Source organism: Cavia porcellus, unplaced genomic scaffold (assembly GCF_034190915.1).
Source record: "Cavia porcellus strain 051 isolate PalLab524CR breed Dunkin Hartley unplaced genomic scaffold, mCavPor4.1 scaffold_2, whole genome shotgun sequence".
Taxonomy (NCBI): Eukaryota; Metazoa; Chordata; class Mammalia; order Rodentia; family Caviidae; genus Cavia; species Cavia porcellus.
The window spans coordinates 10873974-10901712 of NW_026947485.1; the positions used below are offsets into that span (position 1 = coordinate 10873974).

General features: G+C 47.4%; 2 long non-coding RNA genes across 3 annotated transcripts; one reads left to right on the forward strand and one right to left on the reverse strand.

The window, feature by feature from the left end:
* Nucleotides 1-5974: 5974 nt before the first annotated feature.
* LOC106027712 (uncharacterized) lies at nt 5975-17779 on the reverse strand. Its single transcript, XR_010043826.1, has 3 exons — nt 17309-17779; nt 16344-16452; nt 5975-6807 (listed from the first exon to the last, which is right to left on the reverse strand). It is a non-coding gene; the product is annotated as an uncharacterized LOC106027712 (long non-coding RNA).
* LOC134473537 (uncharacterized) lies at nt 12431-14189 on the forward strand. Of its 2 annotated transcripts, XR_010043834.1 has the most exons (3): nt 12431-12663; nt 12836-12890; nt 13435-14189. It is a non-coding gene; the product is annotated as an uncharacterized LOC134473537 (long non-coding RNA). The 2 variants fall into 2 exon arrangements; XR_010043833.1 differs by having other exon boundaries at nt 12750-14189.
* Nucleotides 17780-27739: the final 9960 nt, after the last annotated feature.

Below are 27739 nucleotides of genomic sequence, written 5' to 3' on the forward strand. Positions count from 1 at the left end.
TCTTGTAACTTGAACAAATATTTCTAAGATGACAATATGTAATCCATTAACTAGTGATTTCCTACTGTTTATTTTTTCTGAAATTCTGTATAACTTGTACCCTTTTTCTGCTTTCCCCCCCTTTTTCTCCTTAAGTAAAAAAAATAATAACAGAAAACTTCCCAGTCATGGATAAAGAGTTTGACATACAAGTCAATGAAGCACATAGAACTCCAAACAGCCATGACCAAAATAGAACTTACACCAAGACATATAATAATCAAGATTCCAGAAATTCAGAATAAGAACAGAATATTAAAAGTTGTAAGAGAAAAGAAGCAGATCACCTATAAAGGAAAGCTCACCAAAATCATGGCAGACTTACCAACATAAGCCCTCAAGTCAAAAACAACTTGGAGTGAAGTATTTCAAGCCCTAAAAGAAAGCAACTTCCAACTCAGGCTGGTGTAGTCTGCAAGCTATCTTTCAAAATTAATGGAGGAAGATGATACTTCCATGACAAAGAACAATTGAAGAAATCCATGACCACCAAACTAACCCTACAAACATATTGAAAGATATTCTAGACAGAGATAAAAATGACCACAATTATAAGAAAACTTACAGAAAGAAAACACCAGGCAGGCCAAGTAGTTAAATAGAAGGGAAAAGCAGGGAACCAATAGCAGGAAAATATGACCAAGTTAAGCCAATACGTATCATTCATGACCATTGATGTAAATGGGCTCAATTCACCAATCAAAAGAAATAGACTGGCAGAATGGATCAAGAAACAAGAACCAACAATATGCTGTACACAAGAAACACATTTAACTCAAAAAGAAATTCATAACTCAAAGTCAAAGGATGGAAAATAATCCTCCATGTAACAGAAACCCAGAAAAAAACAGTGATAGCTATTCTGTTTGTAGACAATGTGAACTTCAAAACCAGAATGTTCAAAAGAGATAAAGAAGGCCACTACATATTTGTTAGGGGAAAACTTCAAGAGGAAGAGATGACAATCTTAAATATGTATGCACCAAATATGGGAGCACTGAACTAAATAAGACAATTATTAATAGACTTAAAATCAAATCATCAATAACGCAATGTAATGTGAGATCTTAATGCTCTATTGTCACAAAGAGATAGATCGACTAGAGAAAAAATTAGCAAAGAAATACCAGAACTGAACCAAACCTGTGAACAAATGGACTTAGTAGATGTTTACAGAGTTTTTCACCCAGTATTACCATAATACATATTCTTCTTAGTTGCACATGGGACATTCTCTAAAACAGACTATATACTATCCCACAGAACATGCTTAACAAAATTCAAAGGAACTGAAATTCCCCGTGTACATTATTTGGATTATAGTGCAATGAAACCGGAAATTAATGGCAAAAGAAACTGAAAAAGCTATGTAAACACATGGAAATTAAATAACTCCCTCCTAAATAACCCATGGATCACAGATGAAATTAAAGAAGGAATTAAACAATATCTACAACTGAACAAGAATGCAGATACAACATATTGGAACTTATGGGACACAATGAAAGTAGAGGTAAGAAGGGAATTTATAGGGTGACTTCTCACATCAGGAAAACAGAATGGGCACAAATAAACAACTTAATGCTACACCTCAAGTGTTTAGAAAAAGAAGAGCAAGACAAGAGCAAAGCCCATGCAAGGCAGGAAATTATAAAGATCAGAGCAGAAATTAATGCAATGGACATTAAGGAAACAATACAAAGGATTAATGAATTGAAGTGTTAGTTCTTTAAAAGAATAAATAAAATCAACAAACCCTTAGTCAACTTTACCAAACAAGAAGAGGAAGAAGAAGAAGAAGAAGAAGAAGAAGAAGAAGAAGAAGAAGAAGAAGAAGAAGAAGAAGAAGAAGAAGAAGAAGGGGTTCAAATTCATGCATCAAAGAATGAAAAGGGAGAAATTACTATAGATCCTGTGGAAATTCAGAAGATCATCAATTCTATTTCAAAAATCTACTCTCATAGGATGGAAAACATAGAAGAAATGGACAGACCTATATGAATTACCAAAGCGGAAGCAAAAAGACAAAATTTTGAATAACCCAGTATCAGTTAATGAGATTGAAAATGTAATTAAGAACTTAAAAACAAAGAAAAGCCCAGGTCCTGATGGATTCACCACTGAATAAAATGAAAGATTTAGAGAAGATTTAATGAAATTGTTATTGTTATCAATGAATGTTGTTAATGAAATAACACTAATTAAATTAATTTTTAAATAGATATTGTTATTAATGAATGTTAGTAATCAAATTTAGAGAAGATTTAATGAAATTCAAAGGGAAGCAGTACTCCTAACCCATTCTTGGAGGTAAGTATTATCCTGATACAAACCCAGAGAAAGACCCAGACAAAGGGGAGAATTACAGACCAATATCCCTAATGAACACAGATGCAAAAATCTTCATTAGATATTAGCAAACAGAAATGCAGCAAATCGTCAAGATGATACATCATGATCAAGTGGGATTCATCCCAGAAATGCAGGAATGATTCAAACTATGGAAATCAATAAATGTAATACATCATATCAACAGAGCCAAGGGCAAAAATCACATGATCATCTCAATAGATATAGAAAGAGCATTCAACAAAGTCCAACACCCCTTCATGATAAAATCCCTACAGAAAACCGGAATAGGTGGTCTTCACATCAATTTAATAAAATCCATTTATGACAAACCCACAGCCAATGTTGACTGAGCATTTTTGGCACACTGAGGTGGTACAGAGAAAATGAGAGAGAAGGCCTTTAACACAGACAGGGGAGAGTAATAAAGAAATAGAAATGTTCTCAGTGAGAACAAAGAAATGAAGCTACTTTTATCAGTTTGGGCTGGGGGAGGAGTTTGGGAAGTGGACAGAGTGATATATTAACAGCTGATTTGAAGGAGCATCTGGCTGTGCAAAACAGAAGACAGAAAAATTTACTGGGGGCTGGGGGTGGATATTTGGGTGGTTGTGGAGTCTTGGGATTGGAGAGGGCTCAACGCACGTGCTAAAAGGGAGCAGGAGGTTTATCTCTGGGATGAGAAGGAGAACGCAGAAGTTATTCTTGGAGAGATAAGTTACTTCTCTGGATCCAGTACCAAATTGGACAGATGTTGTGCTACAGATGGCAAAGCCCCAGGCTAGCAGAATCTACCAAATATCATACTAAATGAACAAAAACTGAAAGCTTTCACTCTAAAATCAGGAACAAGAAAAGTATTTCTACCATCACTACTCCTGTTCAACATAGTTCTGGAAACATTAGTCAGAGCAATTAGACAAGAAAAAGATATAAATGGAAAGGAAGAAGTTAAATTATTATATGCAGATGACGTGATATGCTACATAGAAGACCCCAAAAACTCCACCAAAAGATTTCTAGATTTAGTTACCAAGTTTGGTAGCTTAGCTGGATACAAAGTCAACACTCCGAAATCAATAGCATTTCTGTACACAAATAACAAACTCGCTGAGAGAGAAATTAGGGAAACTACACTCTTCACAATAGCATCCAAATAAATGAAGTATTTATGACTCAATCTAACAAAAGGAGTAAAAGATCTATACATTGAAAATTACAGTACTCTAAAAAAGAAGATTTAAAAGGATATCAGAAATTGGAAAGATATCCCATCGGGGTAGGGATAGGAAAAACCAACGTAGTGAAAATGGCCACAGTCTCAAATTTCTTATACAGATTTAGTGCAGTTCCAATCCAAATACCATTAACATATCTCACAGAAGAGAAAGTATTTCTAAAATTTGTTTGGAATCAGTAGAGACCTAGAATAGCAAGAGCAATCCTAGGCAACAAAGGCAAAGCAGGAGGCATTTGAAATTATTCTACAAATCTACTGTGATAAAATCAGCATGGTACACAAAAAAACAAAAACAAAACAAAACAAAACAGACCTGAGGATCAGTGGGACAGATCAGAAGACACAACTACAAACACACTCAGTCTTTTTATCCTTGACAAAAGGGCCAAACATGTTCACTGTAAGGATAGCCTCTTTCATAAATGGTGCTAGAAAAACTGGCTTTCAAAATGCTGACGACTAAAACTACACCCATGGCTATCATCATGCACTAAACTAAAGTCAAAATGGATCAAAGATCTAAATATTAAAACAGAAACACTCAATCTTCTGTAAGAGAAAGGTAGGTAGAAATCTTGAAGATATTGTTGTAGGCAGAGAGTTCATGAACCAAACTGCATGGGAAATACTTCAAAGAGTCGACAACTGGGATCTCATCTTATTAAAAAGCTTTTGCACATCAAAAGAAATCACCAACAGAGTGAAAAGATAACCCACAGAGTGGGACAAAGTTTAAGCCAATTGTCCAGGAGACAAAAGACTTCTATCTATAACATATAAAAATTGAAAAAAAATCAGACCTCCCCAAATTCAAGGACCCAATTCAGAAGTGGGCATTTGAGATGAATACACACTTCTCAGATGAAGAAATTCAAATGGCAGATAAATAAATGAAAAAATATTCAAAGTCATTCATTTGAGAGATTCAAATTAAAAGAACACTGAGATTCCTTCTCACACCAGAAAGAGTAAGTATCATTAAGAAATCAACCAATAGCAAATGCTAGAGGGGCTGTAGGGAAAAAGGAACTCTTTTCTACTGTTGATGGAGTGTAGACTGATGCAAGCTCTGTGAAAATCAGTGTGGAGATTTCTCGAAAAACTAGGATTAGAGGTCCTATTTGACCTGGCTATTTCCCTTCTGGGTATTTTCCCAGAAGAATTAAAAACGTCATACCACAGTGATATATGTGCACCCATGTTTACTGCAGCACAATTTGTAATAGCTGAATCTTGGAAACAATCCAAATGTCCATCAACTGAGGAATGGATAAAAAGGATGTGATATTTTTATGTAGCGGAGGACTACTCAGCTACAAAGGTGAATAAACTTGAGTCTTTTATAAGAAATGGGTGCAATTTGAGACGATATGCATAAGTGAAATCAATCAGACTTAACATGTGTAAACACTGCATTGTGTCCCTAAAGTGAGAAGCTGAAAGAGTAAATAAGATGGAAAATGTACAATAGATATTGTGAAATGGGAAGAAACCTGTTCAAAAGGAAAGAAGCTGGGATGGGGGAGGGGAGAAAAGAAGGAAGAAAAAAGAAAAAATCTGTATGACAGTTAAGATAGTTATACTACTAATTTCTATTAATTCATTGAAAAGAAAGGCTTGTGCTCATAGTTTTGATCCATTTTTCATGACTGTATCTTGTAATATGGGCACCTACTTTGAAGATAACAATATTCAATGTATTAACCCTTATTACTCTTCTACTGTCTTGTTTTGAAATTTCATATGATTGTCTATATTGTTTTCCTCTTTAAAATAAAAAAAAATACCCTTCCAGCAACAACCATGTTCTATTGTTAGATTATGTGTTCTAGTGGGGCTAACATCACATTCTGGATTTAGAAATAGTACTCCTCTCAAGCCAGGCCAATCAGATTGCTGCTTCTCCCTGGCTCTAGTGATTGGTTCAGTGATGGATACATGTCCAAAAATGGACCAATGAGAGCTGTCCCTGGGACATGTATCTAGACCTAGGAAATTGTTTTTTTTTTTTTTTTCCTGTTGAGGCAGCTAAGTTGGAAGGAAGTAAGCATACATGTAGCATGAAGCCAACATTGGCCACCTTCTTGAGTGTTGGAAGAGCTTGCCAACTAAGAATAACACCAACTGGAGCAAAGCTGATGGTGTTGAGAAACCGTATTGAGCCATAACTGAAGTCAGTTCTATCCTTAGATTTTTCTATTATGTGAAACATTAGATTCCTTTGTAAGTTCATTTGAGCTGGGCTCCTGTTACCGAAACCAGAAGGGTCCTGACTAATACAGTGGCACGCAGTCAAATACTAGGCTTTTTTGGCAAGCCTTTAAGGGGACCAAATTACATCTCTCTTTATCATAGCATGCACTCAGCGACTCTCTGAGCCCATGTCTTTATCTGAGGACAACTGTTTGGCCCTGCTGTGGTTGAAATATGGTACATCCCTGCTGAGGTTCACGCTGGAATTTGCTTGTCATCATGGGCAGCAGCATGGGCATGGGGCATCTGGGGGATGTGTGACAGGTTGCTGGGACAAAGACCTCATGGCAGATGAATGCTTTTCCTACAGGAATAGGTTAACTCCTCCTGGAGTTTGGGTTGCTGCTTTTTCTCTCCTGCATGTACCCACTTTCCACCATGAGCAGAAGTAGTAGGAGGCCCTCAATCTTGAACTTACCAGCCCTGGGACTGTGATCCAAACAAACTCCTTCCCTGTATCAATTATCCAGCCACAGTCTTCTGCTAAAGCAACAGGAAACAGACTAAGCCAGGCTGCAACTACACGCTCTCCTATACCAGCAGGATGAAGTTGCCACACACCCTGGGACACATGTGGTGGTGTTGGCACACGTTTGTCCTTGTAGTCTGCCTCTTCCCCCAGGCCTTCCTGTCTACCCAAAGTATTTCTCCCAATATTCTGTCTGACAAGCACTGTTGTAACACTACAGAGCCTCAGCTGTAACCAAAGGTACGTTTCCCACCTTGAGCACAATGTGGTGCCCACCTGTGAAGGCTACGTTGCCAGCCAGTGTGCGCTGCCATGTGGGTTTGGGACCGCTGGTCCCGGAGCTCAGCATCGTGTGACTCAGTGTCTGCTGTGTTCACTTACCTCTTCCAAGCATACCTTAGTGATTCTTCTCTGCTACCAGTTGGCTCATTTTCTTTTTATTTCTAAAGTCAGTTACCTAACAGGAAAAGATAATTGATTGATTTAATTACTAACTCTGACTCTCATTTCAGAAGCACTGGTTGAGCTGGAACATGCCAGACTATCTAACCGATCTCTGGGTAGGCAGACTGGCCAAGACTCTCCCAACTGTTCACCTATATATGGCCAAAGGGGAGTCTGAGTCACAGGAGACTCTGGGGACCTTTCCTTCCATGAGGATTAAGATTGTGTGTGTGTGTGTGTGTGTGTGTGTGTGTGTATGATATACATTCTCCTATCCTGATAGAATAAAATCCAGATGATGATGGAGTGTGATGATACTAATATTTCTCTCCTTTCTGCCTCACACTTATTGGCTATTGTCTACCTTAGATTATTATATTTGGGGACCACGAGGGAAGGAGGAGGGCCTGCTAACCCTCTTCCCTGACTCAGAGCACCCATCCCACATCTTCACAGTGCAACAAGTGGTCTCCAGATGGGTTGAACATTGAGCACAGAGTTGAGAGCTGCACATCTTTGATTCCTTTCCCCAAGCTGGACAAAGGCATAGTTGCCCAGTAAGTTCCCCTGGACCTGGGAGCAGGGTTGAGACTATCACCATACTGCCTTCTAGATCATTTCTATCTCATTCTTCAGACCTGCTCTAATCCTCTGAGGCATCTCCAGAATTCGAGTTTTAAATCAAAGTGCTTTCAGGTAACTGATTACTCCGGGGTGAGGGGAGAGGTGTGCCTCCGACCAGCCCATGTGGAAGTGTGGGAAGCTCTGTTATCAGCTGGATGTGCGACCTGGTGATTTGAAAGACACTAGAGCATGTCCTTTCATTGTAAGTCAAGAATTGAGGGTATGATGGCTCTACCCACAATGGGCACACAGGAGGGAACCAGGTGAGGAGGGTGAGCTGTGCAGAACTCCCCTTTACCTGGCTTGAACGTCCCTGGCTGGGTCAGGGTATCAATCTGAGGCAGCTACATCGTCCCCTGAGCTATCTGCTGCCACACCTTAGAGGTTACCACTAAAGTTCAAGTACGCTTTTTATCTAAAGGCTCCTAGAATCCTAGAATTACAACTTCTCAAACGTTGGCAGTTAATTCCTCCAAGTTGTAAGATCTTTCTATGAGGTTGCATCTTTGGCCCACCAGGTTCTCTGCTAAATAAGTGTCTCAAACCAAAGGTGGTCTCCAGTCTAGGAGAACAACACCACGTGACCTTTCCCTGTCTGGAGAAGACATGGTTGGGTGGTTAAGGGAGCAGACATTGCTTGATCCACTTGGGTTCAAATATGATTCTGCCATTATTAACTTTGTGACTTTGAATAACACCGTTGAACTTCCGTCTCCTCCTGTGTAAAATGGGGGTGCTGAGGAAGTCTGCCACTGGGCAGTATGTGCATATTAAACGAGATTGCAGCACTCAGGAAATGTGTGCCCTGTTTCTCAGCCTTGGTGGGGTTCTCAGGGAAACCTTCAGACCTTTGTCCTCAGAAAACTCGCAGGGCTGTCTCATTTAGAACCATTTGGGGAGGGTGACAGGAAACTTCAGAGTCACACACCGCAGGGGTCTCCTCCAGCTCTGTCCCCCTGCCTCTGAGTACCCTCGCCAAACTGGTTCCAGATATGACAACCAAGGCTGCAGCTGTTCACCAGGGAGGAGCGCGGTGGGGACTGACAGGCAGAAACCATCACTCTTCAGTGTGGCGTTTTGTTGTAAGATATATTGCTGCTTGCTGTCACAGGGCGCAGGACTTTCGATGCATGGGATGGGCACGAGGGAAGTTCCCTGCCCCCATTCACGCATCTTGGATGGTCACATGCTAGGCAGGACAGGCCCCTAAGCCCAGGCTCCAGGAGGGTTAATCCAACTCAGCCAGGCTTGCATTAACTGAGGGATCTGAAGAGCTGGCAAATCCCTAAGAGCAGTCCAGGATTTGGGAGGTGACAGCCCAGGCAAGTCACCGCGCACATGCTCCACGTGGCTGTGGGAGCTAGTGCCCGTGTGCCTTTCACTTGGTGACCTCATCTAATTTAATACCCAGAATAATCCTGGAGGCTGGACTGAGTAGAGAAAACTGCCCAGGGAGCTTTAAATCTGAGAACTTGGAGGTCCTCTGCTTCGCCCCTAGTTATGCAGATAAAAAAGGGGAACCAGAGAATGGTAGGTCACCTCACTAATTAGAAGCAGCACAAAGACTGGAACCTTTGCTTTGTTCTTCTGGCCTCACACTTGGGATTTGCTGAGCTCGACTGGGGAGAGAAGAGCCAGAAATTCCCATGTGTAGGTTTAGGCTCTGTGTGCCTCAGTCCTCACCCCCAGGGGAGTAAACCCAGCCCTCGAGACTGCTCCAGCTTCCAGCATCCCCAGGAGCCTTTCAGCCCTCAAACTGGGAATCTCAGACCTCAGGCACAGCGCTTCAGCCCTGGGATGAGTCAGCACAGCCAGCCCCACGTTCCTTGGCTGGTCCCAGAGTCTGCTGGAGCTTGGCTGGGGTGACCTGGAAAGCCTACTCTCTGGGTTTCATCCATCCATCAGCAAGGCTGAGAACCAGCATGTTCCCAGCACTGGCTTGGTCAGTGTGTCACATGGGGTCACTAGCCTTAGCCCAGTGCCTGGCAGTTGCCCCTAAAGGAAGGAAGGGAAACTTCATGGAAGGGAGGTGGGTGGCATTTACATATGACGACCCCTCAAAGGGCAGCTGCCCTGGGCTCTCCTCCAGCATGGCGCCAGGCAGCAGCTCCCACAGGTGGGAGAGGGCCACCCGAGGTCCTCTATGGGAGGCGCCGCCCATGCATGCACCTTTCTCCAGAAACAGATCTGCTCGGCTGCACTACAAACAGCTTCTTTGCTGAGTTATTTAACATCCATTACATTCATAGTCAGAATAACATGCAGGAGGGGAGCGATACCCTTCAGGGTTAGAACAGCATTTACAATGTGGGACGAGCTGTGTGCCAGCTGTTTGTTGCACCAAAATAAAATAAAATAAAATAAAACAAGTAACAAAACACTGCACCAAAACTCTGTCTCTGAGAGCAAGGAGGGAAGATGGGGTACCTCTTGCCTCTGTCTCAAGCTCCAGCTTCAGGTCACATAGTGAAGCCCCCACCTGTCTTGTTGTAGGTGCTAGAAAGTCCCAGAGTCCGAGTCCTCTGGAGTTGGCCATGGTGACAGAGACATTTAGCACACTCATAGCATCTTCTAGACCGTGAGCAACTTGTGACCTTGCAGGCAGAAGGCAACCTGTGTCACCGGTGCAGCAGGCTCAGGAAGCAGCAAACCCAAAAGGGAGTCTGCCAGCAACAGCAAGCAGCACTTCAAGTGCCATCAAGCCAAGAGGCACAAGGCCAAGGAAGGGCAGGAATCTTGAAGGAGCTCCGTGGCCACCGCACAGCATTCCACGGAAGAGGACTAGATCTACTCAGCTGTGGCCCCAGACAGCGCTGCCCGTGTCTCCCTTCCAGAGCCCCCCAGCCCACCCTCGATCCGGGGTGAGTGTAGCACCAGGGTCCACTGTGAAAGGCGTGTTTTACGTGGTCACCTGGTGCGCAGCTAGTTATACGAGTGGGTACACACCTGGGAGAGTTTCACGAGACACTGCGGTTTATTAAGTGTGACGGACTCGGAATTCCGCTCTGCTCTTCTGCTCTATCCTAGCTCGTCATTCCTACTCTATTCTACCCAAAATGACATTCAGGGATTTTATAGCCCTCTAATAGATGGCAGATGTCACTTTGAAAAACACTAAAGATTAAAAAAAAAAAAAAAAAAAGGAAAGAAGAAAGAGACCAAAAACTGTAGGAAAAAAATTACAGTCGAATCTCATTACAATCGAACCTCCTGCTTAGATCATCAAGGAAAATTCTCTTGTGAAGCAAATGTCTCTTGTTGGCATGAAAGAAAACCTAGCCTTCTGCTTTGGGTTCGCTTAAAACCAAGGCCAGCCTGCTGCCTGTGTTTATGCGACCTGTGGATGGAGGACAATTTTTTAAATGAAATATAAAAAAATCCAGAGATGAAAAAGACTAATTTCACAGCGTCGAATGAAATGCAAATTCCCGGCCTGCACACGTTGGATCCTAGCTGCCCTCCTTCCTTTGCATCTTGTCTGGGGCTGCTTTTGGGCCACAATGGCTGGTGGGGCTGAGCGGCTGCACTGGAGCCTGTGTGGTCTGCAAAGCCTGACACATTCCCCTGTTTAAAATGTGACACTTCTTATGCTGGGATCGGGTGACCCCTAAAGAAACTGTTTTGCTCGTGAGTTTTGGAGGGCCATGCCTGTGTCTGACCCCACAGAGCACCTGCACAGTGAGCGTGCCTGAATACTGGCTGTGGGCCCCACCGGCTCTCAGTACTGTGTGCCCAGGCCACAGGGCTGGGTGGCTGAGGGGCTCAGATCAGTGCTGGACTCCAAGTCTCCATCTGGGCTTTTCTTCTCTCCTTGCTTTGCTAGTAACATCTTTCTCTTGTCTTCTTTTATCTTTCTGCCGGCTTATGTGAGCTCTGGTTTTCCAGCGAGTGCATGGCAAAGTGAATTTTTGGAATATTAGTGAACAATGTTTGGTTGGCATCTTTTTCTTTCCCCTCTTCCCTCCCACTCCCCGGGGTCTGGATGAAGCATCTGACTTTTCTGGGTTGTGTTTCAGAGGAGCAAGAGGATGGGGAGCAAGGAGCCCTGTGGAGTTTAACTTCAGGGACTGATGAGGGGTCCTCAAAGCAGAGAATATGGCTTCCCCCACCTGGGTCTCTGGGCTGAAGAATGCAAGGAACACAGGAGGATGCTAAGTGCACAGGAATCTGTGAGCTGGGCTGAGAGACTCGTAGCTCTCTGTCCTGCGCTCAGGAAGGCCATCTCAGCAGAGGACACGTGAGAGGCAGGCTCAAGGCCACCCTGAAAGTCACCCTTCATCAAACAGAGCACCATCCCAGCAGCCAGCACCTCCCTGAGTGACTCCCACCTGGGCAGGATCCCATCCCGGCCTGCAGCTGAGCCCTGTCCCATCTGACCTGCACGGGAATCCACCACCCTTGCACTTTTCCCAAATCTGAACCCACCCAAGAGAAAGAGGTTGGGGGTGGCCATGAGGGAGCAGGATGATCAAGCATCTGGGCACTGTGATGCAGTCAGTGGAGGATGAAGGTGAATGGATGCACAGCCATGTGGAAGTCAGATGGGATGCCGCGGAAATGACTCCACCCACCAGAGCCCTGTGTGCCCAGGGTACCAGTACTTGAGTGCATGACCCCACCCACTTCTGCACTTTTGCCTGCAGAAAACCGTGTCTGATGCCACCCTTCCCTTTTGCTCCATTTGTGCTGTGACAGTTGGGACCCTGTGGTGGAGGATAGGAACCCCAGCTTTGGTCCCTCCTAAGAGGACAGCATGAGGGAAGCAGGAGGAGGGGGAAGGCAGGCAGGAGGCTTGTTTTAACCGGAGGCTGAGCAGCTTTCTGCAGCCTCCCTCTTGCTGAGACAGTGGCTATTTCCTTAGCTCAGTGCCAGGGCTTAACAACCTGACCTGCATTTCACAGAAGTCAGTGTGACCAGCTCAGCTCAATTACAGTGGATTGCTCGATCTCATTTATTTTTCTCCCTATACTTGAAGTTAGGACAGCTTCAATTTGCAATGGAAATTTATGCAAATCCTATGCAAATTAGGTCATTCCCAGATTAACTGGGGGAAAAAAATCTGGTCGCCTTAGCAGGCACCATCTGTTCCCTCCTCATTCTTTCCATATCTGAGCCCCACCCTCTCCTTCCCCAAGCAACTTGGAAACTTGTTTTCCTGCAGCTGAGATAAGCGATCTTTCATGGGAGGGAAAATCACCCATCCCTTTCTCCCGTGGGCTGTTTCACTGTCTGGAAAGAAGCGCAGGTGAGAGTCTGGGGAAGAGGCTGGGGTTCCCTCGGGGGGTTCAGGGTTCAGGGTGAGCTGCCACCCTCACCCCTACCCTGTTGTAGCCACGTGCTTCTCTCTCCTCCTTGCTGGGCCTGGCTCCCCTGTTTCTTCTCCTCTTTTTGGCCTGGGGTCTGTTGATGGCACCCAGAAGTCCTCCTGCTCCCTCTTGTGGCAGTCAGAAGAGGAAGTGGAAAGGTCTTGAGGTACTGCAATCCTCCTAACATTCTGGGGGACTCGGAATCTGCCTGCGTGTGCGTGCATGTGTGTGCACGTGTGCATGTGCATGTGTGTGCATGTGCGTGCACATGGATCGGTTGGCTCATTGGCTGGGTGAGAGCCTGGTATTTCTCTGAAAGCTGAGGAGGCTTCAGCTGTGCACTCTGGCTCCTTACTGTGACCAAAGTGGGGGCCCCTGGCTCCCTACTTCAGTGTTACTTCCTCCTTTAAGGAAAATCGTTGGTCCTTCATCCTGCAACAAAGCAGAGTCCCAGCTAACTTGAGGCCATGAGTAATTTGAGTGATAAATGCCACTGCTGTTGTTAGCCACTGGGATTCTGAGGTTGTTACTGGGGCAGAGCTTAGTGAGAGCTGACTAACAAACCCTCTCTGATCGTCATCAACTTCTCCCCAAAGCTGCCTCAAAAAGAGAGAAAACTGTAATATGCTCCTGTGTATTTTCTTAACCTAAGATCAAATGAAAATAGAAGCAGCTTCATAAAAATGTGCTTTTCTCTTGATTCCTTACAGGGCTACACAAGGGCACTTGCATATCTGGCTTCTAAAGCAGACCTCTGGGCAGAAGGGACAGTAAGTGCAAAGGCCCTGAGCCAGAGAGCCCAGCATGGCTGGATCGATGTAAGCAAGTAGGAGGGTGATAAGAAGTGAAGCAAAGAGGAGTGGGCAGGGGGCAGCCTGAGCCTCCCAGAGGAGGTGCAATTTCAGCGCAGAAATGCAAAGGACATCGCTATACTCTTTATAGCCACTTGTTTTGTTTGTTGGCTTTTGCTTGTGTTTGTTGCTTTGTGGTCCTGGGGACTGAACTGGGGCCTCTGCACTAAGCTACACCCCAAGCCCTCTTTCATGTTGAGACAAGGTCTCACTAAACTGCCCAGGCTGGACTTGAACTTGTGAGCCTCCTGCCTCACCCTCCCAGAGTGCTGGGTTCACAGGCATGCACCACCAGGCCTGGCACTCTCACCGTGACCACCCAGTAGTGGTGAGTGAAAGGGTTTTGGCCCAGACAGGACACTGTAGCCGGGAAAGCCAAGGAGCTCCTATCTCCCCCACCCCTAGGAATTTACCTCTGGCGCCAAACAAAGACCAATGGGCTACCTGTGCATCCCTAATGCCCCCTTAGGTTTCACCCCAAGCAGAGGCTACTTATGTGCCTCACTCCACGTGTTCCACGGAGAGATCCCAGACCCTGGGGTGGAGATGCCGTTCCCCAGGGGATCGGGGGTGTCTCTCCCTGCATTCCCAAAATAAAGGTCATTTATATTTCATATTTCTTATCTTTTCAGCCACCGCCGGTCCCCCCCAGTTCTATCAGTGAGGACACCTTTTCTCACCCTCCAGAATGGTAATCATGAACCATAGGTTCTTAGAACTGCAAGGACTCTGGGGGTTTAGATGGCCTTGTGAGTTAGTATTATCTGTGCACCCTGGAATCCTCTGAATTGCAAAACACACTCTTGAGGGAACTTCTATTTTTTTTTTTTTTTTTTTTTTTTGTCTTTTTCGTTTTTATCGGTACCAGGGATCAAACTCATGACTGCCTGCTTGCAAGGCAGGGAACTTCTAAAGCAGCCCTCCCATCAGGGGGGGACTTGCCAAGTACTTTCTCAGCTGCAGGCGGCCTGGGCCACACCTACATTGTTACCACTGAGGTCTGGCCTGTGGTCATTACCCTGTGGCCTCTCTAGTCCAGAACCCAGGGGATGCCCTGACACCGGGTCTCACACTGAGAAACAAGAGCTCTGGCCAGGGCCTGGGAATTCACTTGTGAGTTTTTCACCATCTTCCAGTCCCACAAGTAGCTTACATTCTACAGCTCTGCTCACAGGTACCGGGATATGCCTCTGTAAAATACACGTAGAGTTGCACTTAACGTGGTTACTAAATCCGCAGTTGTTTGACCACTGCATAATTTCTTACCCAGTGGATATTCTATGTAAGCCAAATTATAATTAATCTACGATAAGCCTAGGATATATTAGATTCAGTATGAGAAATATAATGGACCCTGAGGAGGGCAGACTATTGAATATTTTGAGCTAAACCAGAAACTTATATTGATTGGTTGATTGATTGTACTGGGGACTGAACTCAGGGACTTCCCACCGAGCAACATCCTCAGCCCTCTTTTGAGAGACAAGGTTTTGCAAACTTGTCCAGGTTGGGGGACTCAAACTTGTGATTCTCCTGCCTCGGCCTTCCAGAGAGCTGAGATTACAGGCTTATGTCTCCATGAGTAAATTTTTTTACTCAGAATGGTTGGAGGCCTTGCCTGCCGTGAAAGGAAAGGGGGAACACAGTGCGGAGAAGTCTGATCAACTCGACGTGAACAGGAAGTGAAGTTAGGCAGCCTCAGAGTGCGCAGGCAGAAGTGAGAAACCGGTGTCACTCATGTGCAACCATGGAAGGACAGTCGGGCTGGTTTTATGGTTCAAGGGTGATGCAAATTTATAGTTCAGCGACTTCTTCAAGAAAACAAAAAGGGAGAGAACAATCTGCTTGCTCTGGTTTCTTAAGATACCCATCAAGCACTCACTCCCGCCCACTTCTCTCTTCCCTCCTGCTCCAGCTGCCTGCTCCCCTCCATCCTCACTGGACTTGGGCTCCAGGAGCCAAGAGGCAGCCTCAGCTGTTTGGACCTGCAGGTTGGCAGATCCCCTGGGAGCCCTGGAAATCAAAGCAGGAAGCAGAGGCAGGCGGCGTGGCTTCCTTTAAAGGTCTCCCCAGCTTTTTTCAGTTCTCTGCTCACGTCCTCCAAAGGCAGCTGATAGGCCAGAGCCTATGCATATTTATCAAGGCCAGAACAGGAAAATCAGGCCCAGGCGGGTGTCTGGGAGCCCGCCAGACTGTGCTCATTTCAAGTCACCCAGTTTGCACTGTGTGCCCACCCTGCCCCCAGGAAGGCTGTGGCCCGGCAGCTGCCAGGAGCTGGCTCTGTGGCCATTCTTAGCGCTGATTTCCATCGGAGCCCAGACTCCACTGTGGCACCATTGTCCTCAGAGGCCTGGAGCCCTACCCCGGGAGCTTGCAGGCTAACACAGTGTCACAAAGCTCTGCTTTGTGGCCCTGACAGCAGGACTTGTCCTGAGCCAGCAGATGGTCCCTGGCAGACCCTGGCATGTGGTGAGCAGACAGTGTGCAGATGGATGCAGCCCTCTGGGCCCTGACGTCTCTGCAGGATATGCTGCTTCTCCCTCCTGTGGTCCCCGTGGCCTCACACACTGGGGCCTTGCTCGCTGACCCTGGCAGTTGGAAAGGCAGTAGTTTGCTCCCTGGACATAGCTGCTTGGAGGCTGGGATTTGGGCTGCAGTGCGTGGTGGAGCAGATTTACAGGAATGGCACCCTGAAGGTTGCGCAGAGCCCTTGCACTGTGATCCTGCTGGCAGCAGGGGACAGCATGGCATGTCTGGAGCCTACTCACCCCTGCCGAGGCACAGGTCCCCAAACACCATCAGCAGCACCTCATGGTGGGACATTCAGCCACAAGAAAGCGGAACCGAACACCTCTCTGATCTTGAGGTAGGGGATTTCTTAAACAAGAAACACCACAAATCATACAAGAGACCTAATTTCAACTCTGTTAAAAGTAAGACTCTTTGCTCATTGCAGATAACTTAAAGAACCTTAAAAGGTAAGCCTCAAACTGGGGGCGGGATTTATAACACCAAGTGCCAAAGGATTAGAACTGTGAATGTATGGGGTCCCACTTTCCCGGTGGGTGGGAGTAGGAAATAGACAGAGTTAAGTACAGAAATGGGCTCTTCATATGAGCAGGAATTTTACAGACAAGAAAGTACACAGGACCAGGCAACCCAGGATGATGCTCGCCCTGCCAGTATCCAGGAAAAACCAGGGCTAAGATGAGACACCTTTCCTACACATCCCTAGGCCTGGGATTCCCTTCTTGGAAAGGGCTTCTCTCCCTGGAAGTCCGGTAGGGGGCTCTGCAGAACACCCTTCCCTGGACTCCTAAATCTGCGCATTCCCCCTTCGCTCCTTGTCCACACCAAGGTAGGGTTTACAGATGCTCCAGCTCCCTGCAGCTGCTCAGCCTCCCTTCGCTGTTCTTCAGGTCCGAGCGGGCCTGATGGGCTGGGAGGACCAGGATTCTGAGCAGGGAATTCCGTCTCCTTGTTTCCCCAGCCCAAGACTGAGTTCCCGGGCCCCAGGGCAGCCTGCTTATGATAGGGCTGAGAATTAGCACCTCCTACAGCAGGTTCAGGTAAGAAAGGGGCTCATTTGGCCGACCAGCTGCAGGATGACCTCTTCCCTTCCTGGGACCAAGGCAGGGGCCAAGGTGTCACAGATAAGGAGCCAGCCCTCCGGGGTGCTGGTGCCCTTGGCTGCCCACTCAGGTCAGGCCGGTGCTTTCCCTTCAGAACTTACCTGGCTCAGAAACCTCTCCTGACAGGCAACATGAAGCACCTCCAACACGGAGCGGACCCCCTTGGTCCAGCAGGCAGTGAACCTCTGCACATCGGCAGCAGTGTGCCCAGCTCAGATCAAACACTCGTCCCTGCAGCTAAATGTGCCACTCCTGGGGACCGCAGGCGAGTGAGGGCCACCTCAGGCAAGGCCTGCACCCTTGCTGCTCTCTCTCCTAGGTCTGGTGCAAGGCCCCGTCCCTCCCTCGTGTCCCATCCTGTTTGGATTGGAAGCAGGTCCAGGCACAAGAGTCTCCATTGTTCCTGAACTTTACACAAACAGCAAGCTGGCTGGGCCTCCGTGCGGTCACGGTCAACTGCATGACCAAGGAGGTTCTGCTGCTGCTGCTTCTTCTTGTTTCCCCCTTCTTCCCTCTCTGTTTCTCTCTCCACACAGAGCCAGCTCTTGTCAGTACCAGACGGTCTTACAGGAACTAAATACAAATCAGTGAACAAGAGTCTCAAAGTGTGACCCTTATGGGGGTTGTGTTCCAACTGGGGAGACAGGAAATACGCAGAATAAAAAGTGAAGCTTTAGCTGGGCATGGTGGCACATGCCTGTAATCTCAGCACTCTGAGAGGCTGAGGCAGGGAGACCGCAAGTTTGAGTTTCAGCTGGGTGATTTAGCAAGACTCTGTCTATAAACTCTAAAATAAGAGGAAGGCTTGGGGATGTGGCTCAGTGTAATGGCTGTGGGTTCAAACCACCAAAATAAATTAAAGCCTAGGACATGTTAAGTCCTTAACTTGGTACCAAGAATAATATTTAATATTTAACTGGCTGTTATAAGAGGTGATTTTGCTGAACACTTACTAATAGCAAGCGTGATGGGCCAGATATTGCACTCAGCGGTAACCCACTCGGTAGGTTCTGTTCTTATCTCCCAGTACACAGGGAGTTCAGGGACTTCCCAGTATCACTCAGCCGCTAAGAAATGCAGATTTGAATATAAACCTATGGGACTCTGAAATTTCTCTATCTTTCCCGTGCTGGGGATTAAATCCAGGACCTGGGAGAGGCCAGGCAGGCACTCTACAATTGTGTCTTGTCCCCAGCCTAAAACCTTTATTCTAAGTCATCGTGTGCTACAGTTTGAACATCTCCACCAAAGCACATGTTGGTACTTAATCACTCTCAGGAGGTATCAGAGGTAGAAACTTAGCTGTGGTATTTGGAGATGAGGTCTTTGAAGGTGATTAGGAGGCCATATGCCTGGTCATTAATGTCTTTGGTCCTGGCTTCAGTGTTCTGAATTGATTCAAGATGTTTACCTTTTATGGTGATAGTTTTGACTTTGGGGAAGAGCCAGAAGCTGCATGGTGCCATATCCACGGCGAATCAGACGGATGAGGACTCAGCACTGCGTTTTTATGAAGATGCCTTTCCGTTGGATGGCACTCGGCGGCAGTATTCACTCTATTTTTTTAAATCACACCCTGCAAAGACACTCACAAAAGAGGGCTTGCAGAACTGCTGCAGGAAGTTGCAAGAATGACAGGATGGGGTTGGGGATTAGGCTCAGCAGCGTTAAGTGCCTGCTTGGCAAACCCGAGGTTGTGAGTTTGATCCCCGGCAAAGCAGTATGTCTTTTATTGTAATAAAATTTTTTTTAAAAAAAGTAAACATTCTCTGTGTATTTTGATCACACCTTGTATGAGGCCAACCAATAAGACTTGCTCCTCCTTGGTTTGCAGTGGGAAGGACATTGAGTCCACCCTGGAGAGGGGGCTCCTGTCCTTCCAGTGTTATGGTTTAGAGCTGACTCTTCCCCAAAAAACCTCATGCACTCATAGGTAGGGCTTTTAGAAGGTGATTGAATTATGGGGACCACACCTGATTTGCTGTTAGGAGGTGGGGTCTGGTTGGAAGAGGCAGGTCACTAAGACCTGGAAGAGCTGGAAGGGTGTGTCTCCTCCCGTTTTCCCTGTGCTTTCTGACCACGATGATGTGAGCAGCTGACCATGCAAAGAATGAAGCTTCTAAAATGTGAGTCAAAGTAAAGCTCTCCTCCTTTAAGGAGTGGTGAGTGTTGACAAGGAGAGTGACTGGTACACAATACCAGATGCTGTGTGACCTTGGACAAGTTGTCCAACGTCTCTCTGACTCAGTGTATTGATCCAGAAAATGGGGCTAAGACTCTATTTCCTGCTTGCTTGCAGGCTTTGTGGTGAGGCGTGTAGGAAATAATGGACCCGAATGAGCTCTGCAGACTGTTGGGTGACCTAGTGATTTGCACATCTGCCATGCTTGTTGTGACTGAAATCCAGGGATTCCAGGAGAAGGCATCATCATGGGGCTTGTTTAGATTTAGGACGAGCAGCTGTTAAAATTCCTATTCATCAGAGCTGGGCATGGTGATCTACGCCTGTAGTTCCAGCACTCTACAAGGCTGAAGCAAGAGGCTCACTGTGAGTTTGAAGTTAGCCTGGGCTAAATAGTGATTTTAAGACCGGCCTGTATTACAGAGTGAGGCCTTGTCTCAAAAAGAAAAGAAAAAAATTCCTGCTCATCAGAAAAGGCCATGTGCATGAAATTGTTCCACTCTTTCCCAGAAAGCCTTTATGAGATTAACTTGTTCCAAGCAAAGTTTTTTGGGGTTGACCCAAGCCACCCATTCTTCCTCCTCTCCTGCAGGTGGGAGGCTGAGCAGCTGTGAGGAGCTCCAGCCAGTGCCACAGAGAGCAGGTGTCCCAGAGCTGGGCTGCAGAGCCAGGCTCACGCCACACTGGGTGTAAATGGCCCGCTGCACACATGGTCCCCAGGTCAGCGCAACAGCTGAAGCATAAGGCCTCTCCCCAGGAGGCACACAGGGCCCAGCAGATGCTCCCCTGGCTCCCCCTCCCCCAGTGACAGATGTGACCCTAAAGCCAACAGAGCCCCTGCCCTGACAGGTGCAGCTGGCTTCTCTTCCTCTCCCTGGGGGAGCGATGGGAGCTCCAGTTGCTCGGATGAAGGGAACGCTCCTTCACCGGCCCCCTCCTGCTTGCCATATGCTGCTTTGTTTAATGCTCCCCTGGATCTGTGAGGCATCAGCCACATTTTGTACCTGGGAAAGTGGAGCTTTCGAGGGGCCGAGGCATCTTCTGTGTCTCCCAGCCAGCAGGCGACAGCTCAAATTGGAACCAGGTCTTTTGGATCCCAAATTACAGGATCTGACAGAGCTTGTTATTAACCAGGCTGTAAATATGTCCCAAGTACCTGTCTGTCCGAATTGCTGCTGGGGATGGGAAGGGCACAGGAGCTAAGGTCCCAGCTCAAGGGCTTGGGGCAAACCTGGGGCGTGTGCAGCCAGACACCATGGTTCTCGATTCTGCCACCACACTCCCAGGCCAGCAGGAGCCAGAGGGCTGCAATGGCTGGGCAGCCACTCAGGATGGGTGGGACAGAGGAGCCAGGGCCAGAAAGACTGTGAGTCATCCCTGCCAGACTCCCTAGCAGCTGGAGGGCCTCAGTCTGATTTGTGTGCACCGGAAGCCAGTCCAGAGCTCTGGTGAGCTGAGCCTTCGAGGTGGGGTGGGGTGGAGGTGTTTCTGGCCACCTGAACAACAGGCCTTGCAAACCTGGGCTCTGCTTTCTTGGTGCCTGTGTGACCTGTGCTTGTCAGGCGCACTGGTCCGGGTGAGCAGCTGTCTATTTTCTCTGCAGCCTCCATTCTGGGCATCTGGCCAGCATCCAGGCCTTCTCCCTTCTGTGGAAGGGGAAACCTCGCAGGGCTTCCAGCAGCCAGTGGCTGGCTCCAGGTGCCTCCCCACCTACAGTGCAGATACTGGTTGGAGGCCTCCTGGGAACACTTCTCCCTGGGTGTGGCCACCTTGTCCTTCCCCTCTTCAGCAGCAGGTGGAATCCACACTCCACAGGGCCACGTCTCCACCCAGCACCTTTGGTCTTCTAATCTCTCCAGGAAGAAGAGGCCTCCTGGGGGAGGGTCCCAGGAGAGGGTCCCTTGTCCAACATTGCTGGACTCCCTTAAGTGGGTGTGACTCAACAGTGCCTCAGAGAGGACTTGACCCCCAAGTGTTATGAGATTGTCTTCAGCAGGCTGAGTTAAGCCAGGGGAAGGAAGCCTTGATCACCTTTGTCCCTAGGCCCCCTCCTGAGGCCTAGTGTCCCCTTTCCAGAATGATCTGCCTGTCACGTGCTTATTCGCTGGCTCTTCTCACCGCTTCTCCCAGTCTCAGAGGACCCTGCGCTGACTGCAGACTACTGCACAGGCTCCTCATGAGACAGAGCACATCGGTGACAGGGCTTTAGTCTTCAGAAATGGTTTCTAGGACCGTCTCCCTGGAGGCCTTCATCTTCTAGGCAGACAGGAAGGGAGACTGATCTGCTATCCTTAGAAATGAGGAGGCATGAAACTATAGTGTCCCTGCTACCGAGGACAATGAACAGTGTGTGGCTGCTAGTGCAGGGCCTGGGGACAGTGGGGCGAATCACAGGCCTCCGGGAGAGCGAGGGGGATGAAGCTGATGTTTCAGACACACCCTGGGAGCAGGTGCCTCAGCCCCTTCCCGTGGGCAGCACCTCTGACACACTCAGCACTGTGAGCAGAACGGTCAGATGTATCTGCTGAGGCTAATGTCTTACATCCAAAAGCACTTGAGCTCATAGATGAGGCTTTTGGGACTGCCTGGATCATGGGTACGTGGTACTAGATTAATCCACTGATTGGTTTAGCACGGTTCTGGGTTTGGGTGATGGATTTACTGGCGGGACGATCCACCCTGGGAATGGGTAGCACCAACCAGTAGGATTGTAGCTGGATGGAATTTAGGGAAGGAATTAGGGATGGGAAGAAGGGGAAGACGGAAGGCAGATTCACTGCCATGGACTGTTTCTCTTCTCCCATGCCCCCCTGCTTTAGAGTCAGCCAACTACGGGCTGAAACCTCTACAAGCTGTGAGTAAAATAAACTTTCCTTCTTTACATGTGGATGTTGGATTATTTTGTCCCAGCAAAAAATAAAGTAATTAAAACAATACCTAAGCAAATCCTGATTCTGCCAAACTTTAGGCAAATTAATCAACCTCTGTGCAATTCTGTTTCTTCACCCGTTAAAGGTTAAATAAGGAAATGTATGCAAACTACCTCACAGTACTGGTGCATAGCAAGTTTCTGATCACTGAGGATTCTTTTTCACTTCTAAAACTCAGATGCTTGAGAAAAAACCTCTGAACGTTTATTAGTAGAGCGGAGGGAGGTCAGAAACATTTGAGAAGGGTGCGCTAGAGGGGAAACAGGGTCTGGAGGAATGTCGTATGGTTATCAAATGAGAAGCTGTTTAGCAGAAATTAGGAGGACATCTCTTTCATTTAAATCACAGCAGAAGGTGCCTTACGGCCTGAGAATGATCAAACAGAAATGAAAACATTTCCTTAACTTGGGGCCACATGGCTGTTCTGTGGATTTGCATCTTGGTTCTGGTTCCTTCTCCAGCTGCGGCCTCGTCAAGCATGGAAAAGTCCTGCCCGGGTGACGATGTGCCTTTTCCCCCAGTCATCTTTTCTTCAGTAGAACAGAATGACTGAGGCGAAGTCACCCTGGGCCGCTGGGAACTGAGTGCCAGTCCTGTGCTCCTTAGTCCAGATATTCCTTCATGCTACCTCGGACCAGAGGCTTATGCTAGGCCTTGTCAAAGTTTTCCTTTATCACACACACACACATGCACACACAATACTGTGTTCCTGAAACTGTACAAATTAAGTGGACTCATTTTTAAATCCAGTGCCACACAGCCATGATTCCAGTATCATACCCTTAGTGCAGCCACCTCTGAAAAGCTCCACCTGTGACTTTGAGGCTTTGGTGGACATCTGGAGAGCTGTAACAGTGATTTAGTGATTTTTTTTTTCTGTTTCAAAAAAAAAAAAAAAAATTAGAAGAGCCGGGGGTGTAACTCATCGAGAAGGTTCTGGGTTCAGTACCCAGTACTGCAAAATAACAACCACAGTAGCAGGAGCAACGAGATTCACTGCAGTTTTAGTCCAACACAAATGCTTATCAACAGGAGAATGGTAAGCCAGCTGTGGTGTATCGATAAGTGGTGGTTTATCATAAATGGATTATTACAGCTATAAAAGAAGAGCAAGGTCCTGAAACACACAGCAGTATGAAGGCAGGAACAAACACATCCATTCAGTATGGTCCTGTTTTTATGATTTCCAGGATCAGCAAAGGTAATCCTAGACATCAGAATAGAGGCTCCCTGGGGGTGAGGACTTGGAAAGGGACACAGAGGACTTTCTAGTCCAAAGGCCCCATCTCCTGTGCAGGGCTATTCTAAGTGTCAGGGCCACACCTGCAAACTGAAGCCCCTCTCTGATAGAATTTGCAGTCACGTACAGAAATGCAGATAGCAAATAAATACAGGATGTGACATGTGGTATAAGTGTAAAGGACAGAAAATCAACATAAAGGCACAGAGGTGACAGCAGAGGGGATGAGATGGCCAGGGAAGGCCACTGTGATTAGGTGACATTTGTACGGAAGCCTGGAGGACAAGACTGCTGGCCAACCCTGCCACAGTCACTGTGCTCTCAGGGCAGGTCCTAGAGCGGGCTGCTGTGCTCCAGGGGCCCGGGCTCTCTGCAACCTGCTCTTCCATCTGTGATGCTGCGCACGCTCAGGAACTGCCTTGTGGGTGACCTGCCAGCTTCACAGATGCTACAGAAGACATAAGATTCCCAAGTCAGAGGAAGGTGTGTTTTCCAGAAGCAGTGGCAGCCAGAGTGTCAGCATGCTGGCACTGGTTTCTAAACCCACATGACTCAACATCACTGGTCAGTGACACAGACGACAACTAAGCAAGAGAACAGAGACCATAGACATGAAAGTGAGACAGCTGAGAGCTGGGGTGGTGGTGGCTCACACCTAGAACCCCGGCATTCTGGAGATGCCAAAGCAAGTGGATCCCGAGTTCGTGTCAGCGTGGACCACTAAAGACAGTGTGACTCTGTCTCAAAATTTAAAAAAAAAGTAAAAAAAAAAAAAAAAAGAATGGGGATGTAGCTTAGGGCAAAGGGCCCTGAATTCAGTCCTCAGCACCTTAAAAAAATTGGAGGAAAGGGGCTGGGGATTTAGCTTAGTGGCATAAGCACCTGCCTTGCAAGCAGGCAGTTGTGAGTTTGATCCCCAGTACCGAGAAAAAGATTTAAAAAAATGTAAAAAAAAAAATTGGAGGAAAATGTACATGAAGGATGGCCAAGGCCTTGTTTTGGTGATGGAGGCTGCATGGTACGCAGTTCTTGCCCTTGGGAATCTGTCCAGGGCCTGGCAGGGAGAAGGAAGTCCACAGATAATTGCAAGGCTGTGCTCTGCAGCTGAAGTAGACATGACAAAGGACTTTGGGATGGTATGGAGGGAGGCCTTGCCATGAAATTTTGAAATCAGGCAGAAATTATCAGAAAAACAACTGTTGGTCTTGAAAGTAGCAGTGCATACCAGGGACAGTGCATTTAAGAGTCCCCTCGGGTCCACATTTATACAAAGTGATGTGTGTTCTCTGGTGCAGGGTGTGTGTGTGTGTGTGTGTGTGTGTGTGTGTGTGTGTGTGTGTGAAATTACCCACAGAGACTCCCAGACTGGCTGCCCCATGAAGGCTGGCTTTCCTTTCAGGTGCTGGGCAATGAATGAGAAGTGAGGGTCGTCAGTTGGGGTGTTGGGACGCTGGGGCACCCAGGCTGGCTCTGGAGGTGCTCACCATCCTGGGACGAAACAGATGAGGAGCAAATCTGCAGCACCTTTGCCACAGCAAGGGCCCGCTCTGGTTTCTCTGGCGAGAACATACTCTGCACTCCTCCTGGCCTGCTCTGCGCGGCCAGCTGGCAGCGTTCCAGGAAGTACTCCCTGCTGACCAGGCAGTGTGCAAAGGTCCAGGGCCAGGACCACTTTCTTTGGTTCCTGGATGACTCATTTAAATCCCTCATCCCTGCTTTAGACGTGGATTGGAAAGCACCAGGCTCTGCATGGATCTCAGAGAAGCAGTCACAGATGCATGGAGCCGAAGAGACTTCTGATCATTTCCCCATCTCCTTTATCTGGTGGGCAAAGAGATGGAGCCTGGGGAAGACAGACGTGACCAGGCCAGGGAACTGCCCAGTAGACCTGCTCTTACACTAATCCTGTGTCCTACCACTGGTGCAGTCACCCCAAAAAGGTGAGGCCTTTCTCTAACCGCCCCAAATGACCCATCAGAGCCCAGGACGTTCCTGCTGGACGGGCTGGAGCTCCCAGGGGGGCAGCTGCCCCTTCTCCAGGATCCCAGGAGCAAGAAAAGACATGGACGAGGCAGCAGAGGTGGCTGGTATCGCCTGGGTCACAGCTTACTAAACACAAACAATGTGGGCCCGGTTGGACCCAACCTCAGAAGAGAAAGGCTCATCTTATTTGCAAGTTAATAGCTACAGCTTCCCTTCCCAAGTCTTCGGGTAGGATGAAGGAGATTTTGCCACTTTGATCCTGTGGGTTCACTTGGTCTTCTTACCCCACCCCAGCGGCAGGGCCACCTTCCCAAGATCCTAGAACCCTAGGTGGAGAAGCAGGCCTTGGGGGAGCTGGGCTGGGCAGGTGATAGTCCTCTCGGCTCTGTCTGTCTCGCCTGCGGCTGACCATTTGCCTTAGGGCTGGCTGGGCATAGGGGGGACAACTCGAGCTGGTGCCCAGCCTCCTCAGGAGGGTTTGCCTCTCTGGTGGCTGAAGGAGATAAGAACACCTGCCTTTCCACCGCTGAGGAAACAGCTTTCCTGGGGAGGGAAACAGGGCAGAGGTGAGATCAAGTTGTCTTCCACAGGAAACAGGGGGTGTGGTTAACGGACATTTCCTTAAGGACATTTGGGGTATTTTGGCTTTAGCTAATCTATGCTAGAATAAAGTTTTGCATGAAGTAATGCCAGGTTTTTGGTTCTTTGTTTTGAGGCAAGTTCTCGCTATATAGTTCAGACTGGTCTTGAACTGATTATGTAATCTAGGCTGGCCTCCAGCTCACAGTGATCCTCCTGCCTCAGTCTCTCAAATGCTAGGATTACAGGTGTGTGCCATCCCGCCTGGCTCGACTGAATAGTTCTTGTCCTAGAGAGTCTCAGTGGGTTGGCAGCTACAGGTATCCTTAGACATGCATATATTCTTCTGGCCGCTAAGGAAATGACCTTTGCAGGCATTAAAAACAAGAGTACTTCAAGTCTTCTTCCTGAGCCTTGTAGGCAATGTGAAAAGACTAAATATTGACACTGGGCATGGATACTAAATTGAAGTTTCACCTTACAAAAGATTGGCCCTGCTGGGTGCAGCCAGAGGGCAGACTCAGGAGGTTCTACTTGGAAAGAGGAGAGGATCAACTTTGGCAGCTCTGGGCCTGGGCAGGCACAGTGTTCCTGTTGAAGCACAGAGGTAAACAGCATAGCGGTGGGTTAAAAGGACCATTTATCTCCTTGCGATGGCCCAGAGCCCAAACTTCTTATCCTTGAAAACACATTTTTACAGATCGCTGGCAAAGGCAGCCAACCCAGATTAAGCTGCCAGACCTAACTATTTTAGATCTTCCTCGGATTCATCTTGAAAAAAAATAAAAAGGGATTCTGGGGGGTGCTCTTTCCCTGTGTAGGACAGCCTGGGTTCCTGGGGGTTTGCAGTTTCTAATAGGATTCTTGAGGACACCGAGGGATGTATTTACAGATTGTTAACTTACTTGTCAGAGAAGCTAAGGGGCAGAGAAATTTAGAACTGACATTTGGGAACACCACCCTCAAAGGGCGATCAAGCAGAAGTGAAGATAAAGGACCTTGAAGCCTGAAGTGGAGTAAAGGGGCAGATTTCAGAAAACATCTGGGGTGTAAAGCACAGCCCATCTCACTGACAGCATAATCAGTATTTCAGTGACTGACAACCCTCAGTCATCACCATACCATTTTTAAAAACTCCACAATCATAATCAAACCGGTTTCTGCAAAACAGGTTATATTTCTTATCACAAGACCCAAGTTACAAATTTGGAGTTGCACTTCCACTTAGGGACTCGATATCAAAGGTATCAGATGTGGTTTGATGACTGATTTCTGTGAGAAATGCAAAAGTAACTCTAAACTCCGTGCACATAAGTAGCAGGCCCACGTTCAGGGTGTTGAAAAGTGGAGGTGCACACACTGTCCCCACCGCCACCTGCTCTCATTTGAACAGTTTCGCCACGGATCACGCCACACAGAAATCCTGAGGTAGGGCATGAGGTCTTTGTTCCAAGTTCAGTGGGTGAGGAAGCAGGTTCTTACCGCACAGTTTGTAGGAAGCACAGAGGAGACTCAAGGAAGGGCTTTTCTTTTCTTTCTTAAATCCTGTCGCTCCTGGGGTCCCACCACAGCGGCCCGGGAAGCCCTCTCATCTCATGGTGGACACTGTGTATTTGCT